We start from the raw sequence: 9,326 nt of genomic DNA on the forward strand, positions 1-9,326 counted from the left end.
AAAAAAAAAAAAAAAGAGTTACAACATTTTAAAAAATCAACCATCTCCCCCAAATTTTAACAGCCTAAATTTTTTCATAATTGTGCTTCTGAAAGAAATGAAAATGAAAAACTCAGGAAGGAAGATGGTTGTATTACTATTTCTAATATCTATTTTTTTTAAAGTCAGAGTCTCTGTTGCCCAGGCTGGAGTGCAGTGGCACGCTCAGGGCTACCGCAGCCTTGACCTGCTGGGCTCAGGCGATCCTTCTGCCTCAGCCTTCCAAGTAGTTGGAACTACAGATGCATGACTAATTTTTTGACTTATTGTAGAGGTGAGGTCTTGACAAATTGCCCAGGCTAATGTCGAATCCCTGGACTCTCACCTCGACTTCCCAAAGTGCTGGGATTACAGGTGTGAGCCACCACACCCAGCCCTAATATCTATTTTTAACACCCTAAATTGCTTAGTTCTCATTTCTTTTTGCATTTCAGCTTGTGGTTGGTTTTGCAAAGCTAACATTTTCTTTGGTGACAGTTTTTAAGACATAAGTTGAAAGAATTTGGTTAGTAGCTTCCCCATTCCATGGAACATTTGAGAACTTTTGGAAAAATGGTATTTAAATTGGACTAAGAAAGTAATATGATATTTTTGTAGCTGTTTCTTTTTGTTTTATTTGTTTTTTACTTCTAGACCTATCCTAATGTTTTCCAGGATCCTTAAGAACATGTGAGTGCCCTTTTAAAAAAATATACAAACCATCCTTTTGTAAATTAATTTGTATACAGACTTTTATCTTGTCTGATTTTTATGCTGTGGACTCATCAGAAAGATAACTAGAAAGCCATCCTTCTCCTTGCCTCTCACTATGACCAGCCAGGCCCTGTGTTCTGAGTTCCAGTCTCTAGGCTCCAATGGGAGGTGAGAGTTTCTGGGTTTTGTTCTTCTTCCCCAGAGAGACAGGGAATGGAGGGGAGAATTTGGATGGATTTGGTCAAACCCAGAAGATGGCTTCCTGGAGGCTGAAAAGCAGGGCTGGCTTAATGGGTGAATGATCCATGCAGTTGTACAGGGCTCAATGCTTGGCTTAATGATATGCTGTTGCCCTCTTGAAATGCTTCATAATTTTTGAACAAGGGGCTCTGTATTTTCTTTTGCACTGAGCCCCACAAATCACATAGCCAGACCTGCTGGGAAGACCAAGGACTAAGCGGCAGCAGTGTCCTGGGTACTTTCTCCTCTTCTGACAGGCAGGCCATGGAAATACTTAAGGACAGACCATTGTGTGGGCAGCCTCAGGAGCCACTGTGAGGATTTCCAACTCTGAGCTTGGCAATGAAAAAGTAGATTTATCAGGGGGAACCCTTTGCTTTTGTGGGACATAAGAGCTTGAATTGTGATCATGGTGGACTGAAAAGGAGCCCTTTCCCAAACATCTCGGATTTCACAAGCTCCAGGGTTCAAGTCTGAGCCCAGAATCCCTCCAGAAAAACAAATTGTGCCTGTGTTTTGGGGGTTGAATGGGATCCCCCAAACATATGTCTGCCTGGAACCTCAAAATGTGACTTTATTTGGAATAAGGGCCTTTGCAGATGTAATTCACATATAGATTTCAAGGTGAGACATTCTGGATTAGGGTGGGCCTTAAATCCAGTGACAGGCATCCTTATAAAAGACAGAAAGGGAGAAGACATACAGAGAAGAAAGTCGTATGAAGTTGGAGGCAGCAATGTGGCTAGCAACCACAAGAATCTGGGAGAGAGGAACCAATCCTGGCAACACATTGATTTCAGACTCCTGGCTTCCAAAATTGTGAAAGAATACATTTCTTTCTTTCTTTCTTTTTTTTTGAGATAGAGTCTCACTCTGTCACCCAGACTGGAGTGCAGTGGCTGCTCCCAGCCACTGCAGCCTCGACCTGCTGGGCTCCGGCGATCCTTTTGCCTCAGCCTTCCAAGTAGCTGGAACTACAGGTGCGCGTTACTACGCCTGGCTAATTTTTTGGTTTATTGTAGAGATGAGGTCTCGCCAATTTGCCCAGGCAGGTCTCGAACCCACGGGCTCAGGCAATCCACTCACCTCAGCCTACCAAAGCGTGGGATTACAGACTGAGCCACCAAGCCCAGCTAAGAATACATTTCTGTTGTTTTACACCATGAAGTTTGTGGTAATTTGTTATGGGAGCCCTAGGAAACTAATACAACCAACCAGTGTCAATGAAGTATATGGCTGCTGAGATTTAATTTGATTTAAAAGGGAGAAAAGTGTTCCTTGCCACCACAGTAGTCTTTTTAGTGGGAAAATAAAAGCTTTCCCAGAAGCCTCCTAGCAGACTTCTTCCCTTTCTCTTATTGGCCAGTGTTGGGTCACATGGCCACTGTTATCTGCAAGGCAGTCTGGGAAAGTGAATATTTAGCAAGGAGGAACAGAATAGCTAATGTTGGATTGCTGCCCCGAATTAAATGGGATTTTTTATAAACAGAGGCTTTGTGGAGGAAAGAGGGTAAGAGATGGCACTTAGGTAGGCAAAAATACATTACCTGCCATGATGTGATATTTGTGTAGCTAAAAACTTGTGATGCAGCTAGATAGGATAAGTTCTAGTGCTCAGTAGCACAGTAGGGTGACTATAATTAACAATAATTCATTGTATATTTCAAAATAGTTAGAAGGGATTTGTAGTGTTTCCAAAACAAAGAAATGATACATGTTTGAGGTGACGGCTATCCTAAATACCCTGATTTTTTTTTTTTAGTTGGAGTCTTACTCCATTGCCCAAGTGGGAGTGCAGTGGCACATTCACGGCCACCCCAGCATTGACCGCTGGGCTCCAGCAATCCATCCGCCTCAGCCTTCCAAGTAGCTGGAACTACAGGTGTGCCCAGCTAATTTTTTATTTATTGTAGAGATGAAGTCTCACCAATTTGTCCGGGCTGGTCTCGAACCTGTGGGCTCAGGCAATCCACTTGCTTCGGCCTCCCAAAGTGCTGGGATTACAGCCTGAGCCACCAAGCCCTGCCCTGATTTTTTTTTTCCAGTCAGATCTTTATTTAAAAATCCAATCTGCCAACTTAGCGCTTTCCACCAACTCGGGAAGCAGAAACCTTCACAGGTTTCACAATCTTTTGCTTAGGTGCTGCCTTTGTGGGTGCCTTAGCAGCGGCCATGGCAGTCTTTTTAGATGCTTGCTTAGCCTTTTTTGCTTCCTTAGCAGTCCTGATAGCTTGTTCCCGTTGAACCTTTCTAACTTCAGTTTCCTGATTCCTCTTGGCCATTATATCGGCAAGAGATGCACCAATAATGGCCCTCTGGAATTTGACAGCACAGCGGGTTCGTTTCCTTTGAATTTCTTCCAACTGTCCCTTTTTGTGTTTTCTTTTGTAGAGGACAGTCCAGTTTATTTCCGAGGATTCCTCTTGGAAAGAAACACTGACTCACGTTTTGCATTAGGAAATTGAAAAACCACTTTGGGAGGCTGAGGTGAGAGGATTGCTTGAGCCCACAGGTTCAAGACCAGCCTGGGCAGCTTGGTGAGACCTCATCTTTACAATAAATAAAAAAATTAGTTGGGCATGGTGGCGCGTGTGTCTGTAGTTCCAGCTACTTGGAAGGCTGAGGCAGAAGGATCGCCTGAGCACAGCAGGTCAGGGCTACGGTGGCTGTGAGCATGTCACTGCACTCCAGCCTGGGTGACAGAGTGAGAGATTCGGACTCAAAAAAAAAGAAACTGAAAAACTTTCCCGTTGGTCCTGGCTTAGCATCTCCCATAAGCTTGTAGATCTTGTGTCTATTCAAACTACACAGCTTGACCTTCATGGCTGCAGCTCCAGGGGAAGAGGAAAGATGGTAAAGAGCTTAAATATCTTGATTTGATAATTACCCACTGTATGTATGTATCAAAATGTCTCATGTACCCCATAAATACATAAAATTATTATGTATCAATAAAATTGTTTAGTGGTAAATTACATTTGAATATCAGTCAGAGCAATGGCAATAATTATTCTGCAGTCCCTTACTGCTAAAGTGGGATCCCTAGGTGAGCAGAATGGGCATCCCCTGAGAGTGTGTTAGAAATGCAGAATCTTGCTAGGCTTGGTGGCTCACACTTGTAATCCCAGCACTATGGGAGACTGAGGCAAGAGGATTGCTTGAGCCAGGAGTTCAAGACCAGCCTAGGCAACATAGCAAGACCTCATCTCCACACACATAAAAAAAATTAGCCAAGTGTGGTGGTGTATACTTAAAGTTCCAGCTACTCAGGAGGCTGAGGCAGAAGGATAGCCTGAGGTCAGGAGGTCAAGGCTGCAGTGAACCATGATTGCACCAACGCATTCCAGCCTGGGTGACAGAGTGAGATTCTGACTCAAAAAAATAAAAAATAAAAATAAAAATAAATGCAGAATCTTGGGCTCCACCCCAGATCTACTAAATTAGAGTTTGCAGTTTAACAAGCTCTCAAGGTGATTCCTATGCACTTTACGGTTTGAGAAGCATTAATCTAGGTGACTCAGTATAATATGTTTAAACTACTTTAGATAAAGCAAGTTGCTATTGTGAAAGAGGAACAAATTGGCATTAGTACTCATAAACACAGAAAATAAAAGTCCAAATACAAGAATAGTAAGCAAAAATCAGAAAAATTGAAGTGTTGTAATGTGAGCATAATGCAACAGATACACTAGAAGAAAAGATCAAGTTTAAATGGAATGACACACACCCAGTGACCATTATATCATACCCTAGCATCATATTTATGATTAAGTTCAATAATATTAACTTCCTTACAGCATATAAAATGCCATTTAATAAGTCTTCACCAGAAAAGATGAAACAGTCTAGCATTCAAACTGATTAATCCTTAAGTACAAAGATGAATCTGCCAATCCTATGTTTCTTCCTTTCTGTGAATTCAATTTCCTTTACCCTTATCAAATTCTACTCACATGTTAATATGTATATATTTTTAGGCCAGGCTAGGTGGCTCAGCCTGTAATCCCAGCACTTTGGGAGGCTGAGGTGAGTGGATTGCTTGAGCCCGTGCGTTTGAGACCAGCCCAGGCAACTTGGTGAGACCTCATCTCTACAATAAAAACAAAAATTAGCCTGGTGGGGTAGTGAGTGCCTGTAGTTCCAACTACTTGGAAGGCTGAAGGTGGAAGGAACGTTAGAGCCCAACAGGTCAATGCTGGGGTAGCCATGAGTGTACCACTGCACTCCAGCCTGGGCGACAGAGTGAGACTTCACCTCAAAAAAGCAGCAACAATAACTATATATATATATATATATATATATATATATATATATATATATATATATATATATATATAAAATATATATATATATATTTTAGATTCAAGTGGTACACATGCATATTCATTACATGGACATATTGTGTAGCAGTGGCCAAGGTGAGAGGATTGCCTGAGCTCACGGGTTCAAGGCCAGCCTGGGCAACTTGGTGAGACCTCATCTCTACAATAAATCAAAAAATTAGCCGGGTGTGGTGGCACGTTCCTATGGTCCCAGCTACTTGGAAGGCTGAGGTAGAAGGGCCACCTGAGCCCAGAAAGTCAAGGCTGTGGTGGCTGTGAGTGTGCCACTGCACTCCAGTCTGGCCATGGAGTGAGACTCTGACTCAAAAAAAAAATTTTTTTGAACTGTATGTGAGCAGTGTAGTAAAGGGATTGATTTGACTAGAACAAGTTATAAACATTGGAAGATAGCTCTGAAAATAGAAAAAAGAACCAAAATTGTGCACAGCCTTTTTTCAGTACTAAGCTCTGTGAATTTCAGATTAAATAAATAAAAAATATATCTTTAATTTAAAAAGATGAATCTGGTGTCACCAGTGATATCCAATATTAAAGTTAGATGAATTGCTGTAAACCTACCTCTGAAATCCATGACTTCCTTTCTGTAAGATTTTGATTATAGAAACATTTTGTAGTAGGTGAAAATGAAGTTTTCTCATTCATCCATTAATGAGATCCGACAGTTTATTTCATGCTAATCATTATAAATAATTTTTTTTGAGTCAGAGTCTCACTCTGTTGCCCAGGCTGGAGTGCAGTGGCACAATCATAGCTCACCACAGCCTCCAACTTCTGGGCTCAAGCAATCCTCCTGCATCAGCCTCCTGAGTAGCTGGAACTACAGACGCATACCACCACACCTGGCTAATTTTTATTTTATTTTTTGGAGGCACAAGGTTTCGCTATGTTGCTCAGGCTGGTCTCAAAGTCCTGGGCTCAAGTGATCCTTTTGTCCTTGGCCTCCCAAAGTACTGGGATTGCAGGCCTGAGCCACCATGCTTGGTCCCATTCTAAAGTATTGTAAGACACACACACACACACACACACACACACACACACACACACCCACTTGTTGCCTAGGCCTCATTTTGTGAGAATAGAAATATTTATGATTTACAATGTTCCTCCAGGCCAGAGTGTATTTAAAAGCATTGTTTATAATAGACCATAGTCTCCAGTTGTCATCATACTTGTGGTGAAATTGATTATTTAGAATACATACAAACCCCAAAGTTGGAAATAAAACAATAAAGTCAGCATTTTACTTTGGGAAGGTTATACCAATTTATTTGAGCAAGGGCCTTTGCTTTCTAACAGTGAAACTGGACCAGTGCAAAAAGCCATTTTGGCTTAATGTACTGCTTGAACTGATCTGCTTTATCACAGAACTCTTTCAGGCAGCAAATTTGGATAGCTGCTTCTTTAAGGGGACTTCAGGCTGAAAAAGGCAGAGATAATGAATTAAAAGCAGACACAATCAAGAAGATATAAGACTCTCCAATAATGATAATGATGATGATGATGATGTGCATCACAGAAATGGATTTAAGGCTTGGCACAGTGGCTCATGACAGTAATCCCAGTACTTTGGGAGGCCAAGGCGAGAGGATTGCTTGAGCCCAGGAGTTCAAGACCAGCCTGGGTAATGTGGTGAGATCTCGTCTCTACAAAAAATTAAAAAAAAACCCAAAACTAACCTGTAATCTCAGCTATTCGGGAGACTGAGGTGGCAGGACCACCTGAGCCCAGCAGGTCGAGGCTATGATCATGCCACTGCACTCCGGCCTGGGTGACAGAGTAAGACTCCTACTCAAAAAAATAAAAATAAAATCCAAATGAGATATCACTATGGTAACGAAAAATTTTAAAAAGGCAACAATGCCAAGTATTGGCAAGGATGTGAAGCAGCTGGACTTTTCTCGAACTGTTGATAGGAATGTGAAATGGTACAACTTTGGAAAACTTTTTGTTGATTCCTTATAAAGTTAAACATACATGTACCCTAGGACCCAAGAATTCCACACCTAGGTATTTTCTTATGAGTCGTGAAAACATTTTCCACAAAAAAGCTGTACAAAAGTGTTCGTTAGCAACTTTCTTCATAAGAGGACCAAACTAGGCTGGGCTCGGTGGCTCAAGCTCGTAATCCCAGCCCTTTGGGAGGCCAAGGTGAGGGGAGTGCCTGAGCCCACAGGTTCGAGAACAGCCTGGGCAAATTGGCGAGACCTCATCTCTACAATAAATCAAAAACTTAGCCAGGTGTGGTAGCACGCACCTGTAGTTCCGGCTACTCAGAAGGCTGAGGTGGAAGGATCGCGTGAGCCCAGCAGGTTGAAACTGGGGTGACCACGAGCATGCCACTGCACTCCAGTCTGGGTGACGAAGTGAGACTCCAACTCAAAAAAAAAAAAAAAAAAAAAAAAAAGAGGCCCAAACTAGAAACAACTCAAATATTCATCAACAAGAGAATGGATAATCACAGTGACATATTTATGCAACGGGATACTGCTGAATAATAAGAAATAAACAGGACACATGTAATGACATGGATGAGTCTCAGAAACATGTTGAATGAAAGAAGTCATTTTGCCAGATTCTGTGTAAATGAAGTTCTAGAACAAGCAAAACTAACCAATGGTGATGAAAGTCAGAAAGTAGTTGGGAGGGGGGTAGGCGGGAGGTAAGTGCTTGGCAATTGACTAGAAAGAGGCAAAAGGGACCTCTGGGATGAAGGAGATATTTTATATCTTGATTTAGGCAGTGCTTACATAAATGTATACTTCTCGGTACTCGTAGATCTATATACTTAAAGATCTATGTGTTTTGTGTCAATTCTACTTCAATGTAAAAAATAAGAGCCCCTTCCAGCCCCACGCTACCCAACAAAACATCTTCCCAGACAACTGACAGTACAAAAAACTCTGTCAGGCTAACGCCCTCTAGATAGGACTTCATCAAGCCCACCCTGCGGCTCTAACATATCTGAACCTGATGATCCCATGGTTTAACTTCCAAACTCACTCTGGTGTTTTAGTCAAAGCTGCTTCAACTTTTATTTTTATTTTCTATCTTAGCTTTTCCTTGTCCTTTGACTACAAGCATTTGTTGGTGAGCCACAATATATTGAAAAAAATTGTCTCTTTTGAGTATTATTCCTCCCCTAATTTTTAAAAAAGGATGCACAATAGTGTGTTTGACTTTTCTAACTGCCAAATCTGATGCTGTGTAATGATTTAATTAGATTACTATTTATATAAAACCCAAATAATGATTAAATTGAAAAATTTCATGACAAGAGCTTACAACTGAAATCAGCCAGTGCTTGTCTTAGCCTGTCCTTGATTGTGTATGCTGCCTCAATCACCAGAGGGTATACAAGGCCAAGTTGATAGATGAATGGCCCCTGTTAATGGAGTACATAGAGTTCATGGTGAAGTCCGCATGTGAAGTCAGATAAGAGCAGTGGCACTTGCAAATCTCTCTCTCTCTCTCTTTTTTTTTTGAGTTGGAGTCACTCTGTTGCCCAGACTGGAGTGCAGTGGCCGCTCCCGGCCACCGCAGCCTTGGCCTGCTGGGCTCCGGCGATCCTTCTGCCTCAGCCTTCCTAGTAGCTGGAACTACAGGCGCGTGCTACCACACCCGGCTAATTTTTGATTTATTGTAGAGATGAAATCTTGCCAAGTTGCCCAGGCAGGTCTCGAACCTGTGGGCTCAGGCAATCCACTCACCTCAGCCTCCCAAGGCGCAGGATTACAGGCTGAGCCACCGAGCCCAGCTGAATCTCTCTCTTTTAATGCAGCCACATGGCAGGAACACAGGTGGTGTCCTTAAGGTCTCCCTCTATGGTGGTCGACCTTGACAGTACTATTTCCAGCTCCAGAGACCAAGGCCTATCCAAATGACAGGGTTTTTTAAGAAAAACTTTTAAAATTGAGGTATAACATACATATGGTTGTGGTAGCTAGTCTCCAAAGATGGCCCCAGTATTCATGCTCTGGTAGATCCCTCCCACATTGAATCAGGCTGGTCCGT

At 42.2% G+C, this 9,326-nt stretch overlaps 1 pseudogene across 1 annotated transcript; it reads right to left on the reverse strand.

Annotated features, from left to right (window-relative positions):
• Positions 1 to 3,003: 3,003 nt before the first annotated feature.
• On the reverse strand, positions 3,004 to 3,795 carry LOC103263086 (annotated as a pseudogene). The gene is made up of 2 exons (XR_504481.2): positions 3,702 to 3,795; positions 3,004 to 3,428 (listed from the first exon to the last, which is right to left on the reverse strand). The product of XR_504481.2 is annotated as a 60S ribosomal protein L24-like (transcript).
• Positions 3,796 to 9,326: the final 5,531 nt, after the last annotated feature.

Source organism: Carlito syrichta, unplaced genomic scaffold (genome assembly GCF_000164805.1).
Source record: "Carlito syrichta isolate Samal-C Ts95f unplaced genomic scaffold, Tarsius_syrichta-2.0.1 Scaffold304715, whole genome shotgun sequence".
In the NCBI taxonomy this organism is placed as follows: domain Eukaryota; kingdom Metazoa; phylum Chordata; class Mammalia; order Primates; family Tarsiidae; genus Carlito; species Carlito syrichta.